General features: G+C 45.3%; 20 non-coding genes and 1 pseudogene across 20 annotated transcripts; all 21 read right to left on the bottom strand.

The window, feature by feature from the left end:
• Positions 1–171: 171 nt before the first annotated feature.
• LOC141216511 (U2 spliceosomal RNA) lies at positions 172–362 on the bottom strand. Its single transcript, XR_012285541.1, has one exon. It is a non-coding gene; the product is annotated as a U2 spliceosomal RNA (small nuclear RNA).
• Positions 363–1,484: 1,122 nt separating this feature from the next.
• Positions 1,485–1,675, bottom strand: LOC141216510 (U2 spliceosomal RNA). Its single transcript, XR_012285540.1, has one exon. It is a non-coding gene; the product is annotated as a U2 spliceosomal RNA (small nuclear RNA).
• A 1,120-nt stretch (positions 1,676–2,795) lies between these two features.
• Positions 2,796–2,986, bottom strand: LOC141216061 (U2 spliceosomal RNA). The gene has a single exon (XR_012285105.1). It is a non-coding gene; the product is annotated as a U2 spliceosomal RNA (small nuclear RNA).
• A 1,124-nt stretch (positions 2,987–4,110) lies between these two features.
• On the bottom strand, positions 4,111–4,301 carry LOC141216059 (U2 spliceosomal RNA). Its single transcript, XR_012285103.1, has one exon. It is a non-coding gene; the product is annotated as a U2 spliceosomal RNA (small nuclear RNA).
• A 1,119-nt stretch (positions 4,302–5,420) lies between these two features.
• Positions 5,421–5,611, bottom strand: LOC141216058 (U2 spliceosomal RNA). Its single transcript, XR_012285102.1, has one exon. It is a non-coding gene; the product is annotated as a U2 spliceosomal RNA (small nuclear RNA).
• A 1,119-nt stretch (positions 5,612–6,730) lies between these two features.
• LOC141216057 (U2 spliceosomal RNA) lies at positions 6,731–6,921 on the bottom strand. The gene has a single exon (XR_012285101.1). It is a non-coding gene; the product is annotated as a U2 spliceosomal RNA (small nuclear RNA).
• A 1,126-nt stretch (positions 6,922–8,047) lies between these two features.
• On the bottom strand, positions 8,048–8,238 carry LOC141216056 (U2 spliceosomal RNA). The gene has a single exon (XR_012285100.1). It is a non-coding gene; the product is annotated as a U2 spliceosomal RNA (small nuclear RNA).
• Positions 8,239–9,358: 1,120 nt separating this feature from the next.
• On the bottom strand, positions 9,359–9,549 carry LOC141216055 (U2 spliceosomal RNA). The gene has a single exon (XR_012285099.1). It is a non-coding gene; the product is annotated as a U2 spliceosomal RNA (small nuclear RNA).
• Positions 9,550–10,669: 1,120 nt separating this feature from the next.
• LOC141216054 (U2 spliceosomal RNA) lies at positions 10,670–10,860 on the bottom strand. The gene has a single exon (XR_012285098.1). It is a non-coding gene; the product is annotated as a U2 spliceosomal RNA (small nuclear RNA).
• A 1,116-nt stretch (positions 10,861–11,976) lies between these two features.
• Positions 11,977–12,167, bottom strand: LOC141216053 (U2 spliceosomal RNA). The gene has a single exon (XR_012285097.1). It is a non-coding gene; the product is annotated as a U2 spliceosomal RNA (small nuclear RNA).
• Positions 12,168–13,290: 1,123 nt separating this feature from the next.
• Positions 13,291–13,481, bottom strand: LOC141216052 (U2 spliceosomal RNA). The gene has a single exon (XR_012285096.1). It is a non-coding gene; the product is annotated as a U2 spliceosomal RNA (small nuclear RNA).
• Positions 13,482–14,601: 1,120 nt separating this feature from the next.
• On the bottom strand, positions 14,602–14,792 carry LOC141216051 (U2 spliceosomal RNA). The gene has a single exon (XR_012285095.1). It is a non-coding gene; the product is annotated as a U2 spliceosomal RNA (small nuclear RNA).
• Positions 14,793–15,917: 1,125 nt separating this feature from the next.
• LOC141216377 (U2 spliceosomal RNA) lies at positions 15,918–16,108 on the bottom strand. The gene has a single exon (XR_012285413.1). It is a non-coding gene; the product is annotated as a U2 spliceosomal RNA (small nuclear RNA).
• Positions 16,109–17,229: 1,121 nt separating this feature from the next.
• LOC141216049 (U2 spliceosomal RNA) lies at positions 17,230–17,420 on the bottom strand. Its single transcript, XR_012285094.1, has one exon. It is a non-coding gene; the product is annotated as a U2 spliceosomal RNA (small nuclear RNA).
• Positions 17,421–18,538: 1,118 nt separating this feature from the next.
• On the bottom strand, positions 18,539–18,730 carry LOC141216866 (U2 spliceosomal RNA). The gene has a single exon (XR_012285847.1). It is a non-coding gene; the product is annotated as a U2 spliceosomal RNA (small nuclear RNA).
• A 787-nt stretch (positions 18,731–19,517) lies between these two features.
• Positions 19,518–19,609, bottom strand: LOC141216979 (U2 spliceosomal RNA; annotated as a pseudogene).
• A 1,120-nt stretch (positions 19,610–20,729) lies between these two features.
• LOC141216299 (U2 spliceosomal RNA) lies at positions 20,730–20,920 on the bottom strand. Its single transcript, XR_012285337.1, has one exon. It is a non-coding gene; the product is annotated as a U2 spliceosomal RNA (small nuclear RNA).
• A 1,121-nt stretch (positions 20,921–22,041) lies between these two features.
• Positions 22,042–22,232, bottom strand: LOC141216666 (U2 spliceosomal RNA). The gene has a single exon (XR_012285690.1). It is a non-coding gene; the product is annotated as a U2 spliceosomal RNA (small nuclear RNA).
• A 1,117-nt stretch (positions 22,233–23,349) lies between these two features.
• LOC141216297 (U2 spliceosomal RNA) lies at positions 23,350–23,540 on the bottom strand. The gene has a single exon (XR_012285335.1). It is a non-coding gene; the product is annotated as a U2 spliceosomal RNA (small nuclear RNA).
• A 1,126-nt stretch (positions 23,541–24,666) lies between these two features.
• LOC141216296 (U2 spliceosomal RNA) lies at positions 24,667–24,857 on the bottom strand. Its single transcript, XR_012285334.1, has one exon. It is a non-coding gene; the product is annotated as a U2 spliceosomal RNA (small nuclear RNA).
• A 1,125-nt stretch (positions 24,858–25,982) lies between these two features.
• LOC141216656 (U2 spliceosomal RNA) lies at positions 25,983–26,173 on the bottom strand. The gene has a single exon (XR_012285680.1). It is a non-coding gene; the product is annotated as a U2 spliceosomal RNA (small nuclear RNA).
• Positions 26,174–26,263: the final 90 nt, after the last annotated feature.

The following is a 26,263-nucleotide window of genomic DNA, read 5'->3' as shown; positions in this document are numbered from 1 at the left end:
AAGTTGAACCAAAATGAGCTTGTCATCTGGCTTCTGCAACTTTTAACATGAAAAATCCAATGAGGAGAAGAAAAGCAAAGCCAAAGAGTCCATCCCAAAATCCGACAAACAAGCAAAATGAACAAAAAGCATTGAATTCAATTCTTTCTGATTTTAGAAACTGCATTAAAGAAGGGGTGCACCGGTCCTGGAGATACTGCAATACCAGGTTAATGCGTGGAGTGGACAGAGCAAGCTCTTTTTCCATCTCCCTGTTCTAAAAATCCATTTAATATATGGTCCCCAGATAGGGGACGTATCAGATATTAAACTGATAAGAACAGATACTACACTTGATCTTAGCCAAAAGGCCGAGAAGCGATAACCAGAATTGGTTTCCGACTACGGTGCCACCCAAGGATTCTGAAAAGTCCATTTGTGGAGATGGCCACCTGGACTCCCGTTAAGAAGACATGCTGTCAACCTCTAGATCCCTCACATGCCTGCACTTTTCGGCTTGCTGCTGCTGCAATCCACGCGTTTTAGATCTGCATAACTCCACCTCTTTTAGCACAGTACCCTCAACCCCCGGCTGTTCCCACCCGCCTCAACACCGTTGGAAGGGAGGAGAACCAATTAAGGCGGGGGGGGGGGGTGGAACGAGCAGCTGTCTACCCTTAGCAGGAGGGTTGCTAATTAATTACCTCTCCTGCTGCTGCTGCTGCTGGCTGTCCAGCAGCAGACTGAAGGTGGCTGCTGCTGTGCGCAGGTATATAAAGGCTCAGAGCCTATTATGACACGCGCAGCCAGCGTTCCATTGCCACATTCCGTCTACTGCAGGCGGGATACCTGGATGGCTGAATGTCACTGAGAAGCTCACAGAGACCGCCATAAGCAACAGTTTAAAAGAATGCCACAGACTAATCAACCAAACTTTTTGGGTTGGTTTCTCTTTTATAGTCTGCAGGCATTAAATGAAAGAAGTCAGTGTTCCAGCAGAGGGAGACAACGTTTCAGAAAAGGCATTGTAGCAAACCAAAAAAGAAATTTTAAGCGCAGCAGAGTAACCAGCTCACATACCTGTTAGCTCAGGTGAGTTTAAAAGGCTGCTGTTGATAACAAGGGCATTTGCTAAATAGATGGTGTGTGTGCAACAATATACTGAAAGGTCAATTATATTGTGCAGCTTATCTCACCACCTGTAGTTATTTAGGTGAAAGCTCCAAAATGCTTGCCTAATATGTCTGTTTATCCAAAAGGAAGTATAGAGGGAGAGCTAGATAGATAGCATTGCATTACATTACATTACATGGCAATGCAATGCACAGTTGCTCAAGTTGAACCAAAATGAGCTTGTCATCTGGCTTCTGCAACTTTTAACATGAAAAATCCAATGAGGAGAAGAAAAGCAAAGCCAAAGAGTCCATCCCAAAATCCGACAAACAAGCAAAATGAACAAAAAGCATTGAATTCAATTCTTTCTGATTTTAGAAACTGCATTAAAGAAGGGGTGCACCGGTCCTGGAGATACTGCAATACCAGGTTAATGCGTGGAGTGGACAGAGCAAGCTCTTTTTCCATCTCCCTGTTCTAAAAATCCATTTAATATATGGTCCCCAGATAGGGGACGTATCAGATATTAAACTGATAAGAACAGATACTACACTTGATCTTAGCCAAAAGGCCGAGAAGCGATAACCAGAATTGGTTTCCGACTACGGTGCCACCCAAGGATTCTGAAAAGTCCATTTGTGGAGATGGCCACCTGGACTCCCGTTAAGAAGACATGCTGTCAACCTCTAGATCCCTCACATGCCTGCACTTTTCGGCTTGCTGCTGCTGCAATCCACGCGTTTTAGATCTGCATAACTCCACCTCTTTTAGCACAGTACCCTCAACCCCCGGCTGTTCCCACCCGCCTCAACACCGTTGGAAGGGAGGAGAACCAATTAAGGCGGGGGGGGGGTGGAACGAGCAGCTGTCTACCCTTAGCAGGAGGGTTGCTGATTAATTACCTCTCCTGCTGCTGCTGCTGCTGGCTGTCCAGCAGCAGACTGAAGGTGGCTGCTGCTGTGCGTAGGTATATAAAGGCTCAGAGCCTATTATGACACGCGCAGCCAGCGTTCCATTGCCACATTCCGTCTACTGCAGGCGGGATACCTGGATGGCTGAATGTCACTGAGAAGCTCACAGAGACCGCCATAAGCAACAGTTTAAAAGAATGCCACAGACTAATCAACCAAACTTTTTGGGTTGGTTTCTCTTTTATAGTCTGCAGGCATTAAATGAAAGAAGTCAGTGTTCCAGCAGAGGAAGACAACGTTTCAGAAAAGGCATTGTAGCAAACCAAAAAAGAAATTTTAAGCGCAGCAGAGTAACCAGCTCACATACCTGTTAGCTCAGGTGAGTTTAAAAGGCTGCTGTTGATAACAAGGGCATTTGCTAAATAGATGGTGTGTGTGCAACAATATACTGAAAGGTCAATTATATTGTGCAGCTTATCTCACCACCTGTAGTTATTTAGGTGAAAGCTCCAAAATGCTTGCCTAATATGTCTGTTTATCCAAAAGGAAGTATAGAGGGAGAGCTAGATAGATAGCATTGCATTACATTACATTACATGGCAATGCAATGCACAGTTGCTGAAGTTGAACCAAAATGAGCTTGTCATCTGGCTTCTGCAACTTTTAACATGAAAAATCCAATGAGGAGAAGAAAAGCAAAGCCAAAGAGTCCATCCCAAAATCCGACAAACAAGCAAAATGAACAAAAAGCATTGAATTCAATTCTTTCTGATTTTAGAAACTGCATTAAAGAAGGGGTGCACCGGTCCTGGAGATACTGCAATACCAGGTCAATGCGTGGAGTGGACAGAGCAAGCTCTTTTTCCATCTCCCTGTTCTAAAAATCCATTTAATATATGGTCCCCAGATAGGGGACGTATCAGATATTAAACTGATAAGAACAGATACTACACTTGATCTTAGCCAAAAGGCCGAGAAGCGATAACCAGAATTGGTTTCCGACTACGGTGCCACCCAAGGATTCTGAAAAGTCCATTTGTGGAGATGGCCACCTGGACTCCCGTTAAGAAGACATGCTGTCAACCTCTAGATCCCTCACATGCCTGCACTTTTCGGCTTGCTGCTGCTGCAATCCACGCGTTTTAGATCTGCATAACTCCACCTCTTTTAGCACAGTACCCTCAACCCCCGGCTGTTCCCACCCGCCTCAACACCGTTGGAAGGGAGGAGAACCAATTAAGGCGGGGGGGGGGGGGGTGGAACGAGCAGCTGTCTACCCTTAGCAGGAGGGTTGCTGATTAATTACCTCTCCTGCTGCTGCTGCTGCTGGCTGTCCAGCAGCAGACTGAAGGTGGCTGCTGCTGTGCGCAGGTATATAAAGGCTCAGAGCCTATTATGACACGCGCAGCCAGCGTTCCATTGCCACATTCCGTCTACTGCAGGCGGGATACCTGGATGGCTGAATGTCACTGAGAAGCTCACAGAGACCGCCATAAGCAACAGTTTAAAAGAATGCCACAGACTAATCAACCAAACTTTTTGGGTTGGTTTCTCTTTTATAGTCTGCAGGCATTAAATGAAAGAAGTCAGTGTTCCAGCAGAGGGAGACAACGTTTCAGAAAAGGCATTGTAGCAAACCAAAAAAGAAATTTTAAGCGCAGCAGAGTAACCAGCTCACATACCTGTTAGCTCAGGTGAGTTTAAAAGGCTGCTGTTGATAACAAGGGCATTTGCTAAATAGATGGTGTGTGTGCAACAATATACTGAAAGGTCAATTATATTGTGCAGCTTATCTCACCACCTGTAGTTATTTAGGTGAAAGCTCCAAAATGCTTGCCTAATATGTCTGTTTATCCAAAAGGAAGTATAGAGGGAGAGCTAGATAGATAGCATTGCATTACATTACATTACATGGCAATGCAATGCACAGTTGCTGAAGTTGAACCAAGATGAGCTTGTCATCTGGCTTCTGCAACTTTTAACATGAAAAATCCAATGAGGAGAAGAAAAGCAAAGCCAAAGAGTCCATCCCAAAATCCGACAAACAAGCAAAATGAACAAAAAGCATTGAATTCAATTCTTTCTGATTTTAGAAACTGCATTAAAGAAGGGGTGCACCGGTCCTGGAGATACTGCAATACCAGGTCAATGCGTGGAGTGGACAGAGCAAGCTCTTTTTCCATCTCCCTGTTCTAAAAATCCATTTAATATATGGTCCCCAGATAGGGGACGTATCAGATATTAAACTGATAAGAACAGATACTACACTTGATCTTAGCCAAAAGGCCGAGAAGCGATAACCAGAATTGGTTTCCGACTACGGTGCCACCCAACGATTCTGAAAAGTCCATTTGTGGAGATGGCCACCTGGACTCCCGTTAAGAAGACATGCTGTCAACCTCTAGATCCCTCACATGCCTGCACTTTTCGGCTTGCTGCTGCTGCAATCCACGCGTTTTAGATCTGCATAACTCCACCTCTTTTAGCACAGTACCCTCAACCCCCGGCTGTTCCCACCCGCCTCAACACCGTTGGAAAGGAGGAGAACCAATTAAGGCGGGGGGGGGTGGAACGAGCAGCTGTCTACCCTTAGCAGGAGGGTTGCTGATCAATTACCTCTCCTGCTGCTGCTGCTGCTGGCTGTCCAGCAGCAGACTGAAGGTGGCTGCTGCTGTGCGCAGGTATATAAAGGCTCAGAGCCTATTATGACACGCGCAGCCAGCGTTCCATTGCCACATTCCGTCTACTGCAGGCGGGATACCTGGATGGCTGAATGTCACTGAGAAGCTCACAGAGACCGCCATAAGCAACAGTTTAAAAGAATGCCACAGACTAATCAACCAAACTTTTTGGGTTGGTTTCTCTTTTATAGTCTGCAGGCATTAAATGAAAGAAGTCAGTGTTCCAGCAGAGGGAGACAACGTTTCAGAAAAGGCATTGTAGCAAACCAAAAAAGAAATTTTAAGCGCAGCAGAGTAACCAGCTCACATACCTGTTAGCTCAGGTGAGTTTAAAAGGCTGCTGTTGATAACAAGGGCATTTGCTAAATAGATGGTGTGTGTGCAACAATATACTGAAAGGTCAATTATATTGTGCAGCTTATCTCACCACCTGTAGTTATTTAGGTGAAAGCTCCAAAATGCTTGCCTAATATGTCTGTTTATCCAAAAGGAAGTATAGAGGGAGAGCTAGATAGATAGCATTGCATTACATTACATTACATGGCAATGCAATGCACAGTTGCTGAAGTTGAACCAAAATGAGCTTGTAATCTGGCTTCTGCAACTTTTAACATGAAAAATCCAATGAGGAGAAGAAAAGCAAAGCCAAAGAGTCCATCCCAAAATCCGACAAACAAGCAAAATGAACAAAAAGCATTGAATTCAATTCTTTCTGATTTTAGAAACTGCATTAAAGAAGGGGTGCACCGGTCCTGGAGATACTGCAATACCAGGTCAATGCGTGGAGTGGACAGAGCAAGCTCTTTTTCCATCTCCCTGTTCTAAAAATCCATTTAATATATGGTCCCCAGATAGGGGACGTATCAGATATTAAACTGATAAGAACAGATACTACACTTGATCTTAGCCAAAAGGCCGAGAAGCGATAACCAGAATTGGTTTCCGACTACGGTGCCACCCAAGGATTCTGAAAAGTCCATTTGTGGAGATGGCCACCTGGACTCCCGTTAAGAAGACATGCTGTCAACCTCTAGATCCCTCACATGCCTGCACTTTTCGGCTTGCTGCTGCTGCAATCCACGCGTTTTAGATCTGCATAACTCCACCTCTTTTAGCACAGTACCCTCAACCCCCGGCTGTTCCCACCCGCCTCAACACCGTTGGAAGGGAGGAGAACCAATTAAGGCGGGGGGGGGTGGAACGAGCAGCTGTCTACCCTTAGCAGGAGGGTTGCTGATTAATTACCTCTCCTGCTGCTGCTGCTGCTGGCTGTCCAGCAGCAGACTGAAGGTGGCTGCTGCTGTGCGCAGGTATATAAAGGCTCAGAGCCTATTATGACACGCGCAGCCAGCGTTCCATTGCCACATTCCGTCTACTGCAGGCGGGATACCTGGATGGCTGAATGTCACTGAGAAGCTCACAGAGACCGCCATAAGCAACAGTTTAAAAGAATGCCACAGACTAATCAACCAAACTTTTTGGGTTGGTTTCTCTTTTATAGTCTGCAGGCATTAAATGAAAGAAGTCAGTGTTCCAGCAGAGGGAGACAACGTTTCAGAAAAGGCATTGTAGCAAACCAAAAAAGAAATTTTAAGCGCAGCAGAGTAACCAGCTCACATACCTGTTAGCTCAGGTGAGTTTAAAAGGCTGCTGTTGATAACAAGGGCATTTGCTAAATAGATGGTGTGTGTGCAACAATATACTGAAAGGTCAATTATATTGTGCAGCTTATCTCACCACCTGTAGTTATTTAGGTGAAAGCTCCAAAATGCTTGCCTAATATGTCTGTTTATCCAAAAGGAAGTATAGAGGGAGAGCTAGATAGATAGCATTGCATTACATTACATTACATGGCAATGCAATGCACAGTTGCTGAAGTTGAACCAAAATGAGCTTGTCATCTGGCTTCTGCAACTTTTAACATGAAAAATCCAATGAGGAGAAGAAAAGCAAAGCCAAAGAGTCCATCCCAAAATCCGACAAACAAGCAAAATGAACAAAAAGCATTGAATTCAATTCTTTCTGATTTTAGAAACTGCATTAAAGAAGGGGTGCACCGGTCCTGGAGATACTGCAATACCAGGTCAATGCGTGGAGTGGACAGAGCAAGCTCTTTTTCCATCTCCCTGTTCTAAAAATCCATTTAATATATGGTCCCCAGATAGGGGACGTATCAGATATTAAACTGATAAGAACAGATACTACACTTGATCTTAGCCAAAAGGCCGAGAAGCGATAACCAGAATTGGTTTCCGACTACGGTGCCACCCAAGGATTCTGAAAAGTCCATTTGTGGAGATGGCCACCTGGACTCCCGTTAAGAAGACATGCTGTCAACCTCTAGATCCCTCACATGCCTGCACTTTTCGGCTTGCTGCTGCTGCAATCCACGCGTTTTAGATCTGCATAACTCCACCTCTTTTAGCACAGTACCCTCAACCCCCGGCTGTTCCCACCCGCCTCAACACCGTTGGAAGGGAGGAGAACCAATTAAGGCGGGGGGGGGGGGGGGGTGGAACGAGCAGCTGTCTACCCTTAGCAGGAGGGTTGCTGATTAATTACCTCTCCTGCTGCTGCTGCTGCTGGCTGTCCAGCAGCAGACTGAAGGTGGCTGCTGCTGTGCGCAGGTATATAAAGGCTCAGAGCCTATTATGACACGCGCAGCCAGCGTTCCATTGCCACATTCCGTCTACTGCAGGCGGGATACCTGGATGGCTGAATGTCACTGAGAAGCTCACAGAGACCGCCATAAGCAACAGTTTAAAAGAATGCCACAGACTAATCAACCAAACTTTTTGGGTTGATTTCTCTTTTATAGTCTGCAGGAATTAAATGAAAGAAGTCAGTGTTCCAGCAGAGGGAGACAACGTTTCAGAAAAGGCATTGTAGCAAACCAAAAAAGAAATTTTAAGCGCAGCAGAGTAACCAGCTCACATACCTGTTAGCTCAGGTGAGTTTAAAAGGCTGCTGTTGATAACAAGGGCATTTGCTAAATAGATGGTGTGTGTGCAACAATATACTGAAAGGTCAATTATATTGTGCAGCTTATCTCACCACCTGTAGTTATTTAGGTGAAAGCTCCAAAATGTTTGCCTAATATGTCTGTTTATCCAAAAGGAAGTATAGAGGGAGAGCTAGATAGATAGCATTGCATTACATTACATTACATGGCAATGCAATGCACAGTTGCTGAAGTTGAACCAAAATGAGCTTGTCATCTGGCTTCTGCAACTTTTAACATGAAAAATCCAATGAGGAGAAGAAAAGCAAAGCCAAAGAGTCCATCCCAAAATCCGACAAACAAGCAAAATGAACAAAAAGCATTGAATTCAATTCTTTCTGATTTTAGAAACTGCATTAAAGAAGGGGTGCACCGGTCCTGGAGATACTGCAATACCAGGTCAATGCGTGGAGTGGACAGAGCAAGCTCTTTTTCCATCTCCCTGTTCTAAAAATCCATTTAATATATGGTCCCCAGATAGGGGACGTATCAGATATTAAACTGATAAGAACAGATACTACACTTGATCTTAGCCAAAAGGCCGAGAAGCGATAACCAGAATTGGTTTCCGACTACGGTGCCACCCAAGGATTCTGAAAAGTCCATTTGTGGAGATGGCCACCTGGACTCCCGTTAAGAAGACATGCTGTCAACCTCTAGATCCCTCACATGCCTGCACTTTTCGGCTTGCTGCTGCTGCAATCCACGCGTTTTAGATCTGCATAACTCCACCTCTTTTAGCACAGTACCCTCAACCCCCGGCTGTTCCCACCCGCCTCAACACCGTTGGAAGGGAGGAGAACCAATTAAGGCGGGGGGGGGGTGGAACGAGCAGCTGTCTACCCTTAGCAGGAGGGTTGCTGATTAATTACCTCTCCTGCTGCTGCTGCTGCTGGCTGTCCAGCAGCAGACTGAAGGTGGCTGCTGCTGTGCGCAGGTATATAAAGGCTCAGAGCCTATTATGACACGCGCAGCCAGCGTTCCATTGCCACATTCCGTCTACTGCAGGCGGGATACCTGGATGGCTGAATGTCACTGAGAAGCTCACAGAGACCGCCATAAGCAACAGTTTAAAAGAATGCCACAGACTAATCAACCAAACTTTTTGGGTTGGTTTCTCTTTTATAGTCTGCAGGCATTAAATGAAAGAAGTCAGTGTTCCAGCAGAGGGAGACAACGTTTCAGAAAAGGCATTGTAGCAAACCAAAAAAGAAATTTTAAGCGCAGCAGAGTAACCAGCTCACATACCTGTTAGCTCAGGTGAGTTTAAAAGGCTGCTGTTGATAACAAGGGCATTTGCTAAATAGATGGTGTGTGTGCAACAATATACTGAAAGGTCAATTATATTGTGCAGCTTATCTCACCACCTGTAGTTATTTAGGTGAAAGCTCCAAAATGCTTGCCTACTATGTCTGTTTATCCAAAAGGAAGTATAGAGGGAGAGCTAGATAGATAGCATTGCATTACATTACATTACATGGCAATGCAATGCACAGTTGCTGAAGTTGAACCAAAATGAGCTTGTCATCTGGCTTCTGCAACTTTTAACATGAAAAATCCAATGAGGAGAAGAAAAGCAAAGCCAAAGAGTCCATCCCAAAATCCGACAAACAAGCAAAATGAACAAAAAGCATTGAATTCAATTCTTTCTGATTTTAGAAACTGCATTAAAGAAGGGGTGCACCGGTCCTGGAGATACTGCAATACCAGGTCAATGCGTGGAGTGGACAGAGCAAGCTCTTTTTCCATCTCCCTGTTCTAAAAATCCATTTAATATATGGTCCCCAGATAGGGGACGTATCAGATATTAAACTGATAAGAACAGATACTACACTTGATCTTAGCCAAAAGGCCGAGAAGCGATAACCAGAATTGGTTTCCGACTACGGTGCCACCCAAGGATTCTGAAAAGTCCATTTGTGGAGATGGCCACCTGGACTCCCGTTAAGAAGACATGCTGTCAACCTCTAGATCCCTCACATGCCTGCACTTTTCGGCTTGCTGCTGCTGCAATCCACGCGTTTTAGATCTGCATAACTCCACCTCTTTTAGCACAGTACCCTCAACCCCCGGCTGTTCCCACCCGCCTCAACACCGTTGGAAGGGAGGAGAACCAATTAAGGCGGGGGGGGGGTGGAACGAGCAGCTGTCTACCCTTAGCAGGAGGGTTGCTGATTAATTACCTCTCCTGCTGCTGCTGCTGCTGGCTGTCCAGCAGCAGACTGAAGGTGGCTGCTGCTGTGCGCAGGTATATAAAGGCTCAGAGCCTATTATGACACGCGCAGCCAGCGTTCCATTGCCACATTCCGTCTACTGCAGGCGGGATACCTGGATGGCTGAATGTCACTGAGAAGCTCACAGAGACCGCCATAAGCAACAGTTTAAAAGAATGCCACAGACTAATCAACCAAACTTTTTGGGTTGATTTCTCTTTTATAGTCTGCAGGCATTAAATGAAAGAAGTCAGTGTTCCAGCAGAGGGAGACAACGTTTCAGAAAAGGCATTGTAGCAAACCAAAAAATAAATTTTAAGCGCAGCAGAGTAACCAGCTCACATACCTGTTAGCTCAGGTGAGTTTAAAAGGCTGCTGTTGATAACAAGGGCATTTGCTAAATAGATGGTGTGTGTGCAACAATATACTGAAAGGTCAATTATATTGTGCAGCTTATCTCACCACCTGTAGTTATTTAGGTGAAAGCTCCAAAATGCTTGCCTAATATGTCTGTTTATCCAAAAGGAAGTATAGAGGGAGAGCTAGATAGATAGCATTGCATTACATTACATTACATGGCAATGCAATGCACAGTTGCTGAAGTTGAACCAAAATGAGCTTGTCATCTGGCTTCTGCAACTTTTAACATGAAAAATCCAATGAGGAGAAGAAAAGCAAAGCCAAAGAGTCCATCCCAAAATCCGACAAACAAGCAAAATGAACAAAAAGCATTGAATTCAATTCTTTCTGATTTTAGAAACTGCATTAAAGAAGGGGTGCACCGGTCCTGGAGATACTGCAATACCAGGTCAATGCGTGGAGTGGACAGAGCAAGCTCTTTTTCCATCTCCCTGTTCTAAAAATCCATTTAATATATGGTCCCCAGATAGGGGACGTATCAGATATTAAACTGATAAGAACAGATACTACACTTGATCTTAGCCAAAAGGCCGAGAAGCGATAACCAGAATTGGTTTCCGACTACGGTGCCACCCAAGGATTCTGAAAAGTCCATTTGTGGAGATGGCCACCTGGACTCCCGTTAAGAAGACATGCTGTCAACCTCTAGATCCCTCACATGCCTGCACTTTTCGGCTTGCTGCTGCTGCAATCCACGCGTTTTAGATCTGCATAACTCCACCTCTTTTAGCACAGTACCCTCAACCCCCGGCTGTTCCCACCCGCCTCAACACCGTTGGAAGGGAGGAGAACCAATTAAGGCGGGGGGGGGTGGAACGAGCAGCTGTCTACCCTTAGCAGGAGGGTGGCTGATTAATTACCTCTCCTGCTGCTGCTGCTGGCTGTCCAGCAGCAGACTGAAGGTGGCTGCTGCTGTGCGCAGGTATATAAAGGCTCAGAGCCTATTATGACACGCGCAGCCAGCGTTCCATTGCCACATTCCGTCTACTGCAGGCGGGATACCTGGATGGCTGAATGTCACTGAGAAGCTCACAGAGACCGCCATAAGCAACAGTTTAAAAGAATGCCACAGACTAATCAACCAAACTTTTTGGGTTGGTTTCTCTTTTATAGTCTGCAGGCATTAAATGAAAGAAGTCAGTGTTCCAGCAGAGGGAGACAACGTTTCAGAAAAGGCATTGTAGCAAACCAAAAAAGAAATTTTAAGCGCAGCAGAGTAACCAGCTCACATACCTGTTAGCTCAGGTGAGTTTAAAAGGCTGCTGTTGATAACAAGGGCATTTGCTAAATAGATGGTGTGTGTGCAACAATATACTGAAAGGTCAATTATATTGTGCAGCTTATCTCACCACCTGTAGTTATTTAGGTGAAAGCTCCAAAATGCTTGCCTAATATGTCTGTTTATCCAAAAGGAAGTATAGAGGGAGAGCTAGATAGATAGCATTGCATTACATTACATTACATGGCAATGCAATGCACAGTTGCTGAAGTTGAACCAAAATGAGCTTGTCATCTGGCTTCTGCAACTTTTAACATGAAAAATCCAATGAGGAGAAGAAAAGCAAAGCCAAAGAGTCCATCCCAAAATCCGACAAACAAGCAAAATGAACAAAAAGCATTGAATTCAATTATTTCTGATTTTAGAAACTGCATTAAAGAAGGGGTGCACCGGTCCTGGAGATACTGCAATACCAGGTCAATGCGTGGAGTGGACAGAGCAAGCTCTTTTTCCATCTCCCTGTTCTAAAAATCCATTTAATATATGGTCCCCAGATAGGGGACGTATCAGATATTAAACTGATAAGAACAGATACTACACTTGATCTTAGCCAAAAGGCCGAGAAGCGATAACCAGAATTGGTTTCCGACTACGGTGCCACCCATGGATTCTGAAAAGTCCATTTGTGGAGATGGCCACCTGGACTCCCGTTAAGAAGACATGCTGTCAACCTCTAGATCCCTCACATGCCTGCACTTTTCGGCTTGCTGCTGCTGCAATCCACGCGTTTTAGATCTGCATAACTCCACCTCTTTTAGCACAGTACCCTCAACCCCCGGCTGTTCCCACCCGCCTCAACACCGTTGGAAGGGAGGAGAACCAATTAAGGCGGGGGGGGGGGGGTGGAACGAGCAGCTGTCTACCCTTAGCAGGAGGGTTGCTGATTAATTACCTCTCCTGCTGCTGCTGCTGCTGGCTGTCCAGCAGCAGACTGAAGGTGGCTGCTGCTGTGCGCAGGTATATAAAGGCTCAGAGCCTATTATGACACGCGCAGCCAGCGTTCCATTGCCACATTCCGTCTACTGCAGGCGGGATACCTGGATGGCTGAATGTCACTGAGAAGCTCACAGAGACCGCCATAAGCAACAGTTTAAAAGAATGCCACAGACTAATCAACCAAACTTTTTGGGTTGGTTTCTCTTTTATAGTCTGCAGGCATTAAATGAAAGAAGTCAGTGTTCCAGCAGAGGGAGACAACGTTTCAGAAAAGGCATTGTAGTAAACCAAAAAAGAAATTTTAAGCGCAGCAGAGTAACCAGCTCACATACCTGTTAGCTCAGGTGAGTTTAAAAGGCTGCTGTTGATAACAAGGGCATTTGCTAAATAGATGGTGTGTGTGCAACAATATACTGAAAGGTCAATTATATTGTGCAGCTTATCTCACCACCTGTAGTTATTTAGGTGAAAGCTCCAAAATGCTTGCCTAATATGTCTGTTTATCCAAAAGGAAGTATAGAGGGAGGGCTAGATAGATAGCATTGCATTACATTACATTACATGGCAAGGCAATGCACAGTTGCTGAAGTTGAACCAAAATGAGCTTGTCATCTGGCTTCTGCAACTTTTAACATGAAAAATCCAATGAGGAGAAGAAAAGCAAAGCCAAAGAGTCCATCCCAAAATCCGACAAACAAGCAAAATGAACAAAAAGCATTGAATTCAATTCTTTCTGATTTTAGAAACTGCATTAAAGAAGGGGTGCACCGGTCCTGGAGATACTGCAATACCAGGTCAATGCGTGGAGTGGACAGAGCAAGCTCTTTTTCCATCTCCCTGTTCTAAAAATCCATTTAATATATGGTCCCCAGATAGGGGACGTATCAGATATTAAACTGATAAGAACAGATACTACACTTGATCTTAGCCAAAAGGCCGAGAAGCGATAACCAGAATTGGTTTCCGACTACGGTGCCACCCAAGGATTCTGAAAAGTCCATTTGTGGAGATGGCCACCTGGACTCCCGTTAAGAAGACATGCTGTCAACCTCTAGATCCCTCATATGCCTGCACTTTTCGGCTTGCTGCTTCTGCAATCCACGCGTTTTAGATCTGCATAACTCCACCTCTTTTAGCACAGTACCCTCAACCCCCGGCTGTTCCCACCCGCCTCAACACCGTTGGAAGGGAGGAGAACCAATTAAGGCGGGGGGGGGGTGGAACGAGCAGCTGTCTACCCTTAGCAGCAGGGTTGCTGATTAATTACCTCTCCTGCTGCTGCTGCTGCTGGCTGTCCAGCAGCAGACTGAAGGTGGCTGCTGCTGTGCGCAGGTATATAAAGGCTCAGAGCCTATTATGACACGCGCAGCCAGCGTTCCATTGCCACATTCCGTCTACTGCAGGCGGGATACCTGGATGGCTGAATGTCACTGAGAAGCTCACAGAGACCGCCATAAGCAACAGTTTAAAAGAATGCCACAGACTAATCAACCAAACTTTTTGGGTTGGTTTCTCTTTTATAGTCTGCAGGCATTAAATGAAAGAAGTCAGTGTTCCAGCAGAGGGAGACAACGTTTCAGAAAAGGCATTGTAGCAAACCAAAAAATAAATTTTAAGCGCAGCAGAGTAACCAGCTCACATACCTGTTAGCTCAGGTGAGTTTAAAAGGCTGCTGTTGATAACAAGGGCATTTGCTAAATAGATGGTGTGTGTGCAACAATATACTGAAAGGTCAATTATATTGTGCAGCTTATCTCACCACCTGTAGTTATTTAGGTGAAAGCTCCAAAATGCTTGCCTAATATGTCTGTTTATCCAAAAGGAAGTATAGAGGGAGAGCTAGATAGATAGCATTGCATTACATTACATTACATGGCAATGCAATGCACAGTTGCTGAAGTTGAACCAAAATGAGCTTGTCATCTGGCTTCTGCAACTTTTAACATGAAAAATCCAATGAGGAGAAGAAAAGCAAAGCCAAAGAGTCCATCCCAAAATCCGACAAACAAGCAAAATGAACAAAAAGCATTGAATTCAATTCTTTCTGATTTTAGAAACTGCATTAAAGAAGGGGTGCACCGGTCCTGGAGATACTGCAATACCAGGTCAATGCGTGGAGTGGACAGAGCAAGCTCTTTTTCCATCTCCCTGTTCTAAAAATCCATTTAATATATGGTCCCCAGATAGGGGACGTATCAGATATTAAACTGATAAGAACAGATACTACACTTGATCTTAGCCAAAAGGCCGAGAAGCGATAACCAGAATTGGTTTCCGACTACGGTGCCACCCAAGGATTCTGAAAAGTCCATTTGTGGAGATGGCCACCTGGACTCCCGTTAAGAAGACATGCTGTCAACCTCTAGATCCCTCACATGCCTGCACTTTTCGGCTTGCTGCTGCTGCAATCCACGCGTTTTAGATCTGCATAACTCCACCTCTTTTAGCACAGTACCCTCAACCCCCGGCTGTTCCCACCCGCCTCAACACCGTTGGAAGGGAGGAGAACCAATTAAGGCGGGGGGGGGGGGGGGTGGAACGAACAGCTGTCTACCCTTAGCAGGAGGGTTGCTGATTAATTACCTCTCCTGCTGCTGCTGCTGCTGGCTGTCCAGCAGCAGACTGAAGGTGGCTGCTGCTGTGCGCAGGTATATAAAGGCTCAGAGCCTATTATGACACGCGCAGCCAGCGTTCCATTGCCACATTCCGTCTACTGCAGGCGGGATACCTGGATGGCTGAATGTCACTGAGAAGCTCACAGAGACCGCCATAAGCAACAGTTTAAAAGAATGCCACAGACTAATCAACCAAACTTTTTGGGTTGGTTTCTCTTTTATAGTCTGCAGGCATTAAATGAAAGAAGTCAGTGTTCCAGCAGAGGGAGACAACGTTTCAGAAAAGGCATTGTAGCAAACCAAAAAAGAAATTTTAAGCGCAGCAGAGTAACCAGCTCACATACCTGTTAGCTCAGGTGAGTTTAAAAGGCTGCTGTTGATAACAAGGGCATTTGCTAAATAGATGGTGTGTGTGCAGCAATATACTGAAAGGTCAATTATATTGTGCAGCTTATCTCACCACCTGTAGTTATTTAGGTGAAAGCTCCAAAATGCTTGCCTAATATGTCTGTTTATCCAAAAGGAAGTATAGAGGGAGAGCTAGATAGATAGCATTGCATTACATTACATTACATGGCAATGCAATGCACAGTTGCTGAAGTTGAACCAAAATGAGCTTGTCATCTGGCTTCTGCAACTTTTAACATGAAAAATCCAATGAGGAGAAGAAAAGCAAAGCCAAAGAGTCCATCCCAAAATCCGACAAACAAGCAAAATGAACAAAAAGCATTGAATTCAATTCTTTCTGATTTTAGAAACTGCATTAAAGAAGGGGTGCACCGGTCCTGGAGATACTGCAATACCAGGTCAATGCGTGGAGTGGACAGAGCAAGCTCTTTTTCCATCTCCCTGTTCTAAAAATCCATTTAATATATGGTCCCCAGATAGGGGACCTATCAGATATTAAACTGATAAGAACAGATACTACACTTGATCTTAGCCAAAAGGCCGAGAAGCGATAACCAGAATTGGTTTCCGACTACGGTGCCACCCAAGGATTCTGAAAAGTCCATTTGTGGAGATGGCCACCTGGACTCCCGTTAAGAAGACATGCTGTCAACCTCTAGATCCCTCACATGCCTGCACTTTTCGGCTTGCTGCTGCTGCAATCCACGCGTTTTAGATCTGCATAACTCCACCTCTTTTAGCACAGTACCCTCAACCCCCGGCTGTTCCCACCCGCCTCAACACCGTTGGAAGGGAGGAGAACCAATTAAGGCGGGGGGGGGGGTGGAACGAGCAGCTGTCTACCCTTAGCAGGAGGGTTGCTGATTAATTACCTCTCCTGCTGCTGCTGCTGCTGGCTGTCCAGCAGCAGACTGAAGGTGGCTGCTGCTGTGCGCAGGTATATAAAGGCTCAGAGCCTATTATGACACGCGCAGCCAGCGTTCCATTGCCACATTCCGTCTACTGCAGGCGGGATACCTGGATGGCTGAATGTCACTGAGAAGCTCACAGAGACCGCCATAAGCAACAGTTTAAAAGAATGCCACAGACTAATCAACCAAACTTTTTGGGTTGGTTTCTCTTTTATAGTCTGCAGGCATTAAATGAAAGAAGTCAGTGTTCCAGCAGAGGGAGACAATGTTTCAGAAAAGGCATTGTAGCAAACCAAAAAAGAAATTTTAAGCGCAGCAGAGTAACCAGCTCACATACCTGTTAGCTCAGGTGAGTTTAAAAGGCTGCTGTTGATAACAAGGGCATTTGCTAAATAGATGGTGTGTGTGCAACAATATACTGAAAGGTCAATTATATTGTGCAGCTTATCTCACCACCTGTAGTTATTTAGGTGAAAGCTCCAAAATGCTTGCCTAATATGTCTGTTTATCCAAAAGGAAGTATAGAGGGAGAGCTAGATAGATAGCATTGCATTACATTACATTACATGGCAATGCAATGCACAGTTGCTGAAGTTGAACCAAAATGAGCTTGTCATCTGGCTTCTGCAACTTTTAACATGAAAAATCCAATGAGGAGAAGAAAAGCAAAGCCAAAGAGTCCATCCCAAAATCCGACAAACAAGCAAAATGAACAAAAAGCATTGAATTCAATTCTTTCTGATTTTAGAAACTGCATTAAAGAAGGGGTGCACCGGTCCTGGAGATACTGCAATACCAGGTCAATGCGTGGAGTGGACAGAGCAAGCTCTTTTTCCATCTCCCTGTTCTAAAAATCCATTTAATATATGGTCCCCAGATAGGGGACGTATCAGATATTAAACTGATAAGAACAGATACTACACTTGATCTTAGCCAAAAGGCCGAGAAGCGATAACCAGAATTGGTTTCCGACTACGGTGCCACCCAAGGATTCTGAAAAGTCCATTTGTGGAGATGGCCACCTGGACTCCCGTTAAGAAGACATGCTGTCAACCTCTAGATCCCTCACATGCCTGCACTTTTCGGCTTGCTGCTGATGCAATCCACGCGTTTTAGATCTGCATAACTCCACCTCTTTTAGCACAGTACCCTCAACCCCCGGCTGTTCCCACCCGCCTCAACACTGTTGGAAGGGAGGAGAACCAATTAAGGCGGGGGGGGTGGAACGAGCAGCTGTCTACCCTTAGCAGGAGGGTTGCTGATTAATTACCTCTCCTGCTGCTGCTGCTGCTGGCTGTCCAGCAGCAGACTGAAGGTGGCTGCTGCTGTGCGCAGGTATATAAAGGCTCAGAGCCTATTATGACACGCGCAGCCAGCGTTCCATTGCCACATTCCGTCTACTGCAGGCGGGATACCTGGATGGCTGAATGTCACTGAGAAGCTCACAGAGACCGCCATAAGCAACAGTTTAAAAGAATGCCACAGACTAATCAACCAAACTTTTTGGGTTGGTTTCTCTTTTATAGTCTGCAGGCATTAAATGAAAGAAGTCAGTGTTCCAGCAGAGGGAGACAACGTTTCAGAAAAGGCATTGTAGCAAACCAAAAAAGAAATTTTAAGCGCAGCAGAGTAACCAGCTCACATACCTGTTAGCTCAGGTGAGTTTAAAAGGCTGCTGTTGATAACAAGGGCATTTGCTAAATAGATGGTGTGTGTGCAACAATATACTGAAAGGTCAATTATATTGTGCAGCTTATCTCACCACCTGTAGTTATTTAGGTGAAAGCTCCAAAATGCTTGCCTAATATGTCTGTTTATCCAAAAGGAAGTATAGAGGGAGAGCTAGATAGATAGCATTGCATTACATTACATTACATGGCAATGCAATGCACAGTTGCTGAAGTTGAACCAAAATGAGCTTGTCATCTGGCTTCTGCAACTTTTAACATGAAAAATCCAATGAGGAGAAGAAAAGCAAAGCCAAAGAGTCCATCCCAAAATCCGACAAACAAGCAAAATGAACAAAAAGCATTGAATTCAATTCTTTCTGATTTTAGAAACTGCATTAAAGAAGGGGTGCACCGGTCCTGGAGATACTGCAATACCAGGTCAATGCGTGGAGTGGACAGAGCAAGCTCTTTTTCCATCTCCCTGTTCTAAAAATCCATTTAATATATGGTCCCCAGATAGGGGACGTATCAGATATTAAACTGAAAAGAACAGATTTTTTTTTTTTTTTTTTTTTGAAAGCCCGAAATCGTGTACAAAACCCGAGTGCGCTTAAAAAAGTGACAAGTGCCACAAAAAAAGTGCACTAGGATGCTGGTCTTCTTGAAACCCTCTCCAAAAGGAGAAGGGTCCCCCAAACCATTCCCCGTCCCTCCGAGCCAAAAGGCCACAGCGAGGAACAGGGACAAAAAGCCACCTCCAGCCGAAGCCAGAGGCGACCCAATCTTACCCCCAGCACCTGCCCGAGTTCTCACCCGAGCAAGGCACTGGGAGCCAAAGACTGTGCTCCCCTCCCGGAAGAGGGGAGCCAACAACGCTCTCCTCCCGAAAGAGGAGAGCCAGGGGGGTTCAGGGGGGAGCGGAACCTGATGGCCACACACTCCCCCCCTAGACCTGCCAAGAGAGGAACCCGTAAGGGAACCGCATCCCGACAAAATCCTAGTAGGACGTGACACACGTGAATAAGTGGACACACAGTGACAAAGAAATTAAATAAATAGTGAAGGTTTCACAGTATAATACTGCCCGGACCTTCGACCGGGAATTGAAAAATTCCCCATCCTAAGGCCAGAAGGCCCGGAATAAGGGTGTGTGCGAAGAAAGAAAATTTGAAGTGCTTGTGCAAATGTGCCATAAACTCAAGTGGGGTTCCCAATCCCAGTGAGTTAAGGCACCCCAGGGTCACCACTCCTGGGGCACTTCACACTTCGGGCTTTCGATCTTCCCCGGCCCAATGGCGTCGATCCTGGGGGGCCATGCTTTCCACCATATGACTATATTAGCCACCTGGCGTACTAACAAGCGCCTAAACCCCAGTGTGCATAATGTATCAATCTACTAGGGCGGCCAACATCCAAAACCGCCTTTTCGAAAGATACTACACTTGATCTTAGCCAAAAGGCCGAGAAGCGATAACCAGAATTGGTTTCCGACTACGGTGCCACCCAAGGATTCTGAAAAGTCCATTTGTGGAGATGGCCACCTGGACTCCCGTTAAGAAGACATGCTGTCAACCTCTAGATCCCTCACATGCCTGCACTTTTCGGCTTGCTGCTGCTGCAATCCACGCGTTTTAGATCTGCATAACTCCACCTCTTTTAGCACAGTACCCTCAACCCCCGGCTGTTCCCACCCGCCTCAACACCGTTGGAAGGGAGGAGAACCAATTAAGGCGGGGGGGGGGTGGAACGAGCAGCTGTCTACCCTTAGCAGGAGGGTTCCTGATTAATTACCTCTCCTGCTGCTGCTGCTGCTGGCTGTCCAGCAGCAGACTGAAGGTGGCTGCTGCTGTGCGCAGGTATATAAAGGCTCAGAGCCTATTATGACACGCGCAGCCAGCGTTCCATTGCCACATTCCGTCTACTGCAGGCGGGATACCTGGATGGCTGAATGTCACTGAGAAGCTCACAGAGACCGCCATAAGCAACAGTTTAAAAGAATGCCACAGACTAATCAACCAAACTTTTTGGGTTGGTTTCTCTTTTATAGTCTGCAGACATTAAATGAAAGAAGTCAGTGTTCCAGCAGAGGGAGACAACGTTTCAGAAAAGGCATTGTAGCAAACCAAAAAAGAAATTTTAAGCGCAGCAGAGTAACCAGCTCACATACCTGTTAGCTCAGGTGAGTTTAAAAGGCTGCTGTTGATAACAAGGGCATTTGCTAAATAGATGGTGTGTGTGCAACAATATACTGAAAGGTCAATTATATTGTGCAGCTTATCTCACCACCTGTAGTTATTTAGGTGAAAGCTCCAAAATGCTTGCCTAATATGTCTGTTTATCCAAAAGGAAGTATAGAGGGAGAGCTAGATAGATAGCATTGCATTACATTACATTACATGGCAATGCAATGCACAGTTGCTGAAGTTGAACCAAAATGAGCTTGTCATCTGGCTTCTGCAACTTTTAACATGAAAAATCCAATGAGGAGAAGAAAAGCAAAGCCAAAGAGTCCATCCAAAAATCCGACAAACAAGCAAAATGAACAAAAAGCATTGAATTCAATTCTTTCTGATTTTAGAAACTGCATTAAAGAAGGGGTGCACCGGTCCTGGAGATACTGCAATACCAGGTCAATGCGTGGAGTGGACAGAGCAAGCTCTTTTTCCATCTCCCTGTTCTAAAAATCCATTTAATATATGGTCCCCATATAGGGGACGTATCAGATATTAAACTGATAAGAACAGATACTACACTTGATCTTAGCCAAAAGGCCGAGAAGCGATAACCAGAATTGGTTTCCGACTACGGTGCCACCCAAGGATTCTGAAAAGTCCATTTGTGGAGATGGCCACCTGGACTCCCGTTAAGAAGACATGCTGTCAACCTCTAGATCCCTCACATGCCTGCACTTTTCGGCTTGCTGCTGCTGCAATCCACGCGTTTTAGATCTGCATAACTCCACCTCTTTTAGCACAGTACCCTCAACCCCTGGCTGTTCCCACCCGCCTCAACACCGTTGGAAGGGAGGAGAACCAATTAAGGCGGGGGGGGGGGTGGAACGAGCAGCTGTCTACCCTTAGCAGGAGGGTTGCTGATTAATTACCTCTCCTGCTGCTGCTGCTGCTGGCTGTCCAGCAGCAGACTGAAGGTGGCTGCTGCTGTGGGCAGGTATATAAAGGCTCAGAGCCAATTATGACACGCGCAGCCAGCGTTCCATTGCCACATTCCGTCTACTGCAGGCGGGATACCTGGATGGCTGAATGTCACTGAGAAGCTCACAGAGACCGCCATAAGCAACAGTTTAAAAGAATGCCACAGACTAATCAACCAAACTTTTTGGGTTGGTTTCTCTTTTATAGTCTGCAGGCATTAAATGAAAGAAGTCAGTGTTCCAGCAGAGGGAGACAACGTTTCAGAAAAGGCATTGTAGCAAACCAAAAAAGAAATTTTAAGCGCAGCAGAGTAACCAGCTCACATACCTGTTAGCTCAGGTGAGTTTAAAAGGCTGCTGTTGATAACAAGGGCATTTGCTAAATAGATGGTGTGTGTGCAACAATATACTGAAAGGTCAATTATATTGTGCAGCTTATCTCACCACCTGTAGTTATTTAGGTGAAAGCTCCAAAATGCTTGCCTAATATGCCTGTTTATCCAAAAGGAAGTATAGAGGGAGAGCTAGATAGATAGCATTGCATTACATTACATTACATGGCAATGCAATGCACAGTTGCTGAAGTTGAACCAAAATGAGCTTGTCATCTGGCTTCTGCAACTTTTAACATGAAAAATCCAATGAGGAGAAGAAAAGCAAAGCCAAAGAGTCCATCCCAAAATCCGACAAACAAGCAAAATGAACAAAAAGCTTTGAATTCAATTCTTTCTGATTTTAGAAACTGCATTAAAGAAGGGGTGCACCGGTAATGGAGATACTGCAATACCAGGTCAATGCGTGGAGTGGACAGAGCAAGCTCTTTTTCCATCTCCCTGTTCTAAAAATCCATTTAATATATGGTCCCCAGATAGGGGACGTATCAGATATTAAACTGATAAGAACAGATACTACACTTGATCTTAGCCAAAAGGCCGAGAAGCGATAACCAGAATTGGTTTCCGACTACGGTGCCACCCAAGGATTCTGAAAAGTCCATTTGTGGAGATGGCCACCTGGACTCCCGTTAAGAAGACATGCTGTCAACCTCTAGATCCCTCACATGCCTGCACTTTTCGGCTTGCTGCTGCTGCAATCCACGCGTTTTAGATCTGCATAACTCCACCTCTTTTAGCACAGTACCCTCAACCCCCGGCTGTTCCCACCCGCCTCAACACCGTTGGAAGGGAGGAGAACCAATTAAGGCGGGGGGGGGGTGGAACGAGCAGCTGTCTACCCTTAGCAGGAGGGTTGCTGATTAATTACCTCTCCTGCTGCTGCTGCTGGCTGTCCAGCAGCAGACTGAAGGTGGCTGCTGCTGTGCGCAGGTATATAAAGGCTCAGAGCCTATTATGACACGCGCAGCCAGCGTTCCATTGCCACATTCCGTCTACTGCAGGCGGGATACCTGGATGGCTGAATGTCACTGAAAAGCTCACAGAGACCGCCATAAGCAACAGTTTAAAAGAATGCCACAGACTAATCAACCAAACTTTTTGGGTTGGTTTCTCTTTTATAGTCTGCAGGCATTAAATGAAAGAAGTCAGTGTTCCAGCAGAGGGAGACAACGTTTCAGAAAAGGCATTGTAGCAAACCAAAAAAGAAATTTTAAGCGCAGCAGAGTAACCAGCTCACATACCTGTTAGCTCAGGTGAGTTTAAAAGGCTGCTGTTGATAACAAGGGCATTTGCTAAATAGATGGTGTGTGTGCAACAATATACTGAAAGGTCAATTATATTGTGCAGCTTATCTCACCACCTGTAGTTATTTAGGTGAAAGCTCCAAAATGCTTGCCTAATATGTCTGTTTATCCAAAAGGAAGTATAGAGGGAGAGCTAGATAGATAGCATTGCATTACATTACATTACATGGCAATGCAATGCACAGTTGCTGAAGTTGAACCAAAATGAGCTTGTCATCTGGCTTCTGCAACTTTTAACATGAAAAATCCAATGAGGAGAAGAAAAGCAAAGCCAAAGAGTCCATCCCAAAATCCGACAAACAAGCAAAATGAACAAAAAGCATTGAATTCAATTCTTTCTGATTTTAGAAACTGCATTAAAGAAGGGGTGCATCGGTCCTGGAGATACTGCAATACCAGGTCAATGCGTGGAGTGGACAGAGCAAGCTCTTTTTCCATCTCCCTGTTCTAAAAATCCATTTAATATATGGTCCCCAGATAGGGGACGTATCAGATATTAAACTGATAAGAACAGATACTACACTTGATCTTAGCCAAAAGGCCGAGAAGCGATAACCAGAATTGGTTTCCGACTACGGTGCCACCCAAGGATTCTGAAAAGTCCATTTGTGGAGATGGCCACCTGGACTCCCGTTAAGAAGACATGCTGTCAACCTCTAGATCCCTCACATGCCTGCACTTTTCGGCTTGCTGCTGCTGCAATCCACGCATTTTAGATCTGCATAACTCCACCTCTTTTAGCACAGTACCCTCAACCCCCGGCTGTTCCCACCCGCCTCAACACCGTTGGAAGGGAGGAGAACCAATTAAGGCGGGGGGGGGGGGGGGGTGGAACGAGCAGCTGTCTACCCTTAGCAGGAGGGTTGCTGATTAATTACCTCTCCTGCTGCTGCTGCTGCTGGCTGTCCAGCAGCAGACTGAAGGTGGCTGCTGCTGTGCGCAGGTATATAAAGGCTCAGAGCCTATTATGACACGCGCAGCCAGCGTTCCATTGCCACATTCCGTCTACTGCAGGCAGGATACCTGGATGGCTGAATGTCACTGAGAAGCTCACAGAGACCGCCATAAGCAACAGTTTAAAAGAATGCCACAGACTAATCAACCAAACTTTTTGGGTTGGTTTCTCTTTTATAGTCTGCAGGCATTAAATGAAAGAAGTCAGTGTTCCAGCAGAGGGAGACAACGTTTCAGAAAAGGCATTGTAGCAAACCAAAAAAGAAATTTTAAGCGCAGCAGAGTAACCAGCTCACATACCTGTTAGCTCAGGTGAGTTTAAAAGGCTGCTGTTGATAACAAGGGCATTTGCTAAATAGATGGTGTGTGTGCAACAATATACTGAAAGGTCAATTATATTGTGCAGCTTATCTCACCACCTGTAGTTATTTAGGTGAAAGCTCCAAAATGCTTGCCTAATATGTCTGTTTATCCAAAAGGAAGTATAGAGGGAGAGCTAGATAGATAGCATTGCATTACATTACATTACATGGCAATGCAATGCACAGTTGCTGAAGTTGAACCAAAATGAGCTTGTCATCTGGCTTCTGCAACTTTTAACATGAAAAATCCAATGAGGAGAAGAAAAGCAAAGCCAAAGAGTCCATCCCAAAATCCGACAAACAAGCAAAATGAACAAAAAGCATTGAATTCAATTCTTTCTGATTTTAGAAACTGCATTAAAGAAGGGGTGCATCGGTCCTGGAGATACTGCAATACCAGGTCAATGCGTGGAGTGGACAGAGCAAGCTCTTTTTCCATCTCCCTGTTCTAAAAATCCATTTAATATATGGTCCCCAGATAGGGGACGTATCAGATATTAAACTGATAAGAACAGATACTACACTTGATCTTAGCCAAAAGGCCGAGAAGCGATAACCAGAATTGGTTTCCGACTACGGTGCCACCCAAGGATTCTGAAAAGTCCATTTGTGGAGATGGCCACCTGGACTCCCGTTAAGAAGACATGCTGTCAACCTCTAGATCCCTCACATGCCTGCACTTTTCGGCTTGCTGCTGCTGCAATCCACGCATTTTAGATCTGCATAACTCCACCTCTTTTAGCACAGTACCCTCAACCCCCGGCTGTTCCCACCCGCCTCAACACCGTTGGAAGGGAGGAGAACCAATTAAGGCGGGGGGGGGGGGGGGTGGAACGAGCAGCTGTCTACCCTTAGCAGGAGGGTTGCCGATTAATTACCTCTCCTGCTGCTGCTGCTGCTGGCTGTCCAGCAGCAGACTGAAGGTGGCTGCTGCTGTGCGCAGGTATATAAAGGCTCAGAGCCTATTATGACACGCGCAGCCAGCGTTCCATTGCCACATTCCGTCTACTGCAGGCAGGATACCTGGATGGCTGAATGTCACTGAGAAGCTCACAGAGACCGCCATAAGCAACAGTTTAAAAGAATGCCACAGACTAATCAACCAAACTTTTTGGGTTGGTTTCTCTTTTATAGTCTGCAGGCATTAAATGAAAGAAGTCAGTGTTCCAGCAGAGGGAGACAACGTTTCAGAAAAGGCATTGTAGCAAACCAAAAAAGAAATTTTAAGCGCAGCAGAGTAACCAGCTCACATACCTGTTAGCTCAGGTGAGTTTAAAAGGCTGCTGTTGATAACAAGGGCATTTGCTAAATAGATGGTGTGTGTGCAACAATATACTGAAAGGTCAATTATATTGTGCAGCTTATCTCACCACGTGTAGTTATTTAGGTGAAAGCTCCAAAATGCTTGCCTAATATGTCTGTTTATCCAAAAGGAAGTATAGAGGGAGAGCTAGATAGATAGCATTGCATTACATTACATTACATGGCAATGCAATGCACAGTTGCTGAAGTTGAACCAAAATGAGCTTGTCATCTGGCTTCTGCAACTTTTAACATGAAAAATCCAATGAGGAGAAGAAAAGCAAAGCCAAAGAGTCCATCCCAAAATCCGACAAACAAGCAAAATGAACAAAAAGCATTGAATTCAATTCTTTCTGATTTTAGAAACTGCATTAAAGAAGGGGTGCACCGGTCCTGGAGATACTGCAATACCAGGTCAATGCGTGGAGTGGACAGAGCAAGCTCTTTTTCCATCTCCCTGTTCTAAAAATCCATTTAATATATGGTCCCCAGATAGGGGACGTATCAGATATTAAACTGATAAGAACAGATACTACACTTGATCTTAGTCAAAAGGCCGAGAAGCGATAACCAGAATTGGTTTCCGACTACGGTACCACCCAAGGATTCTGAAAAGTCCATTTGTGGAGATGGCCACCTGGACTCCCGTTAAGAAGAC

This window comes from Phyllobates terribilis, unplaced genomic scaffold (assembly GCF_046119375.1).
Source record: "Phyllobates terribilis strain yellow unplaced genomic scaffold, ASM4611937v1 Scaffold_236__1_contigs__length_3049075, whole genome shotgun sequence".
NCBI lineage: Eukaryota > Metazoa > Chordata > Amphibia > Anura > Dendrobatidae > Phyllobates > Phyllobates terribilis.
The sequence above is the reverse complement of the archived record's forward strand: the minus strand, read 5'-3'. Positions and strand labels throughout refer to the sequence as shown.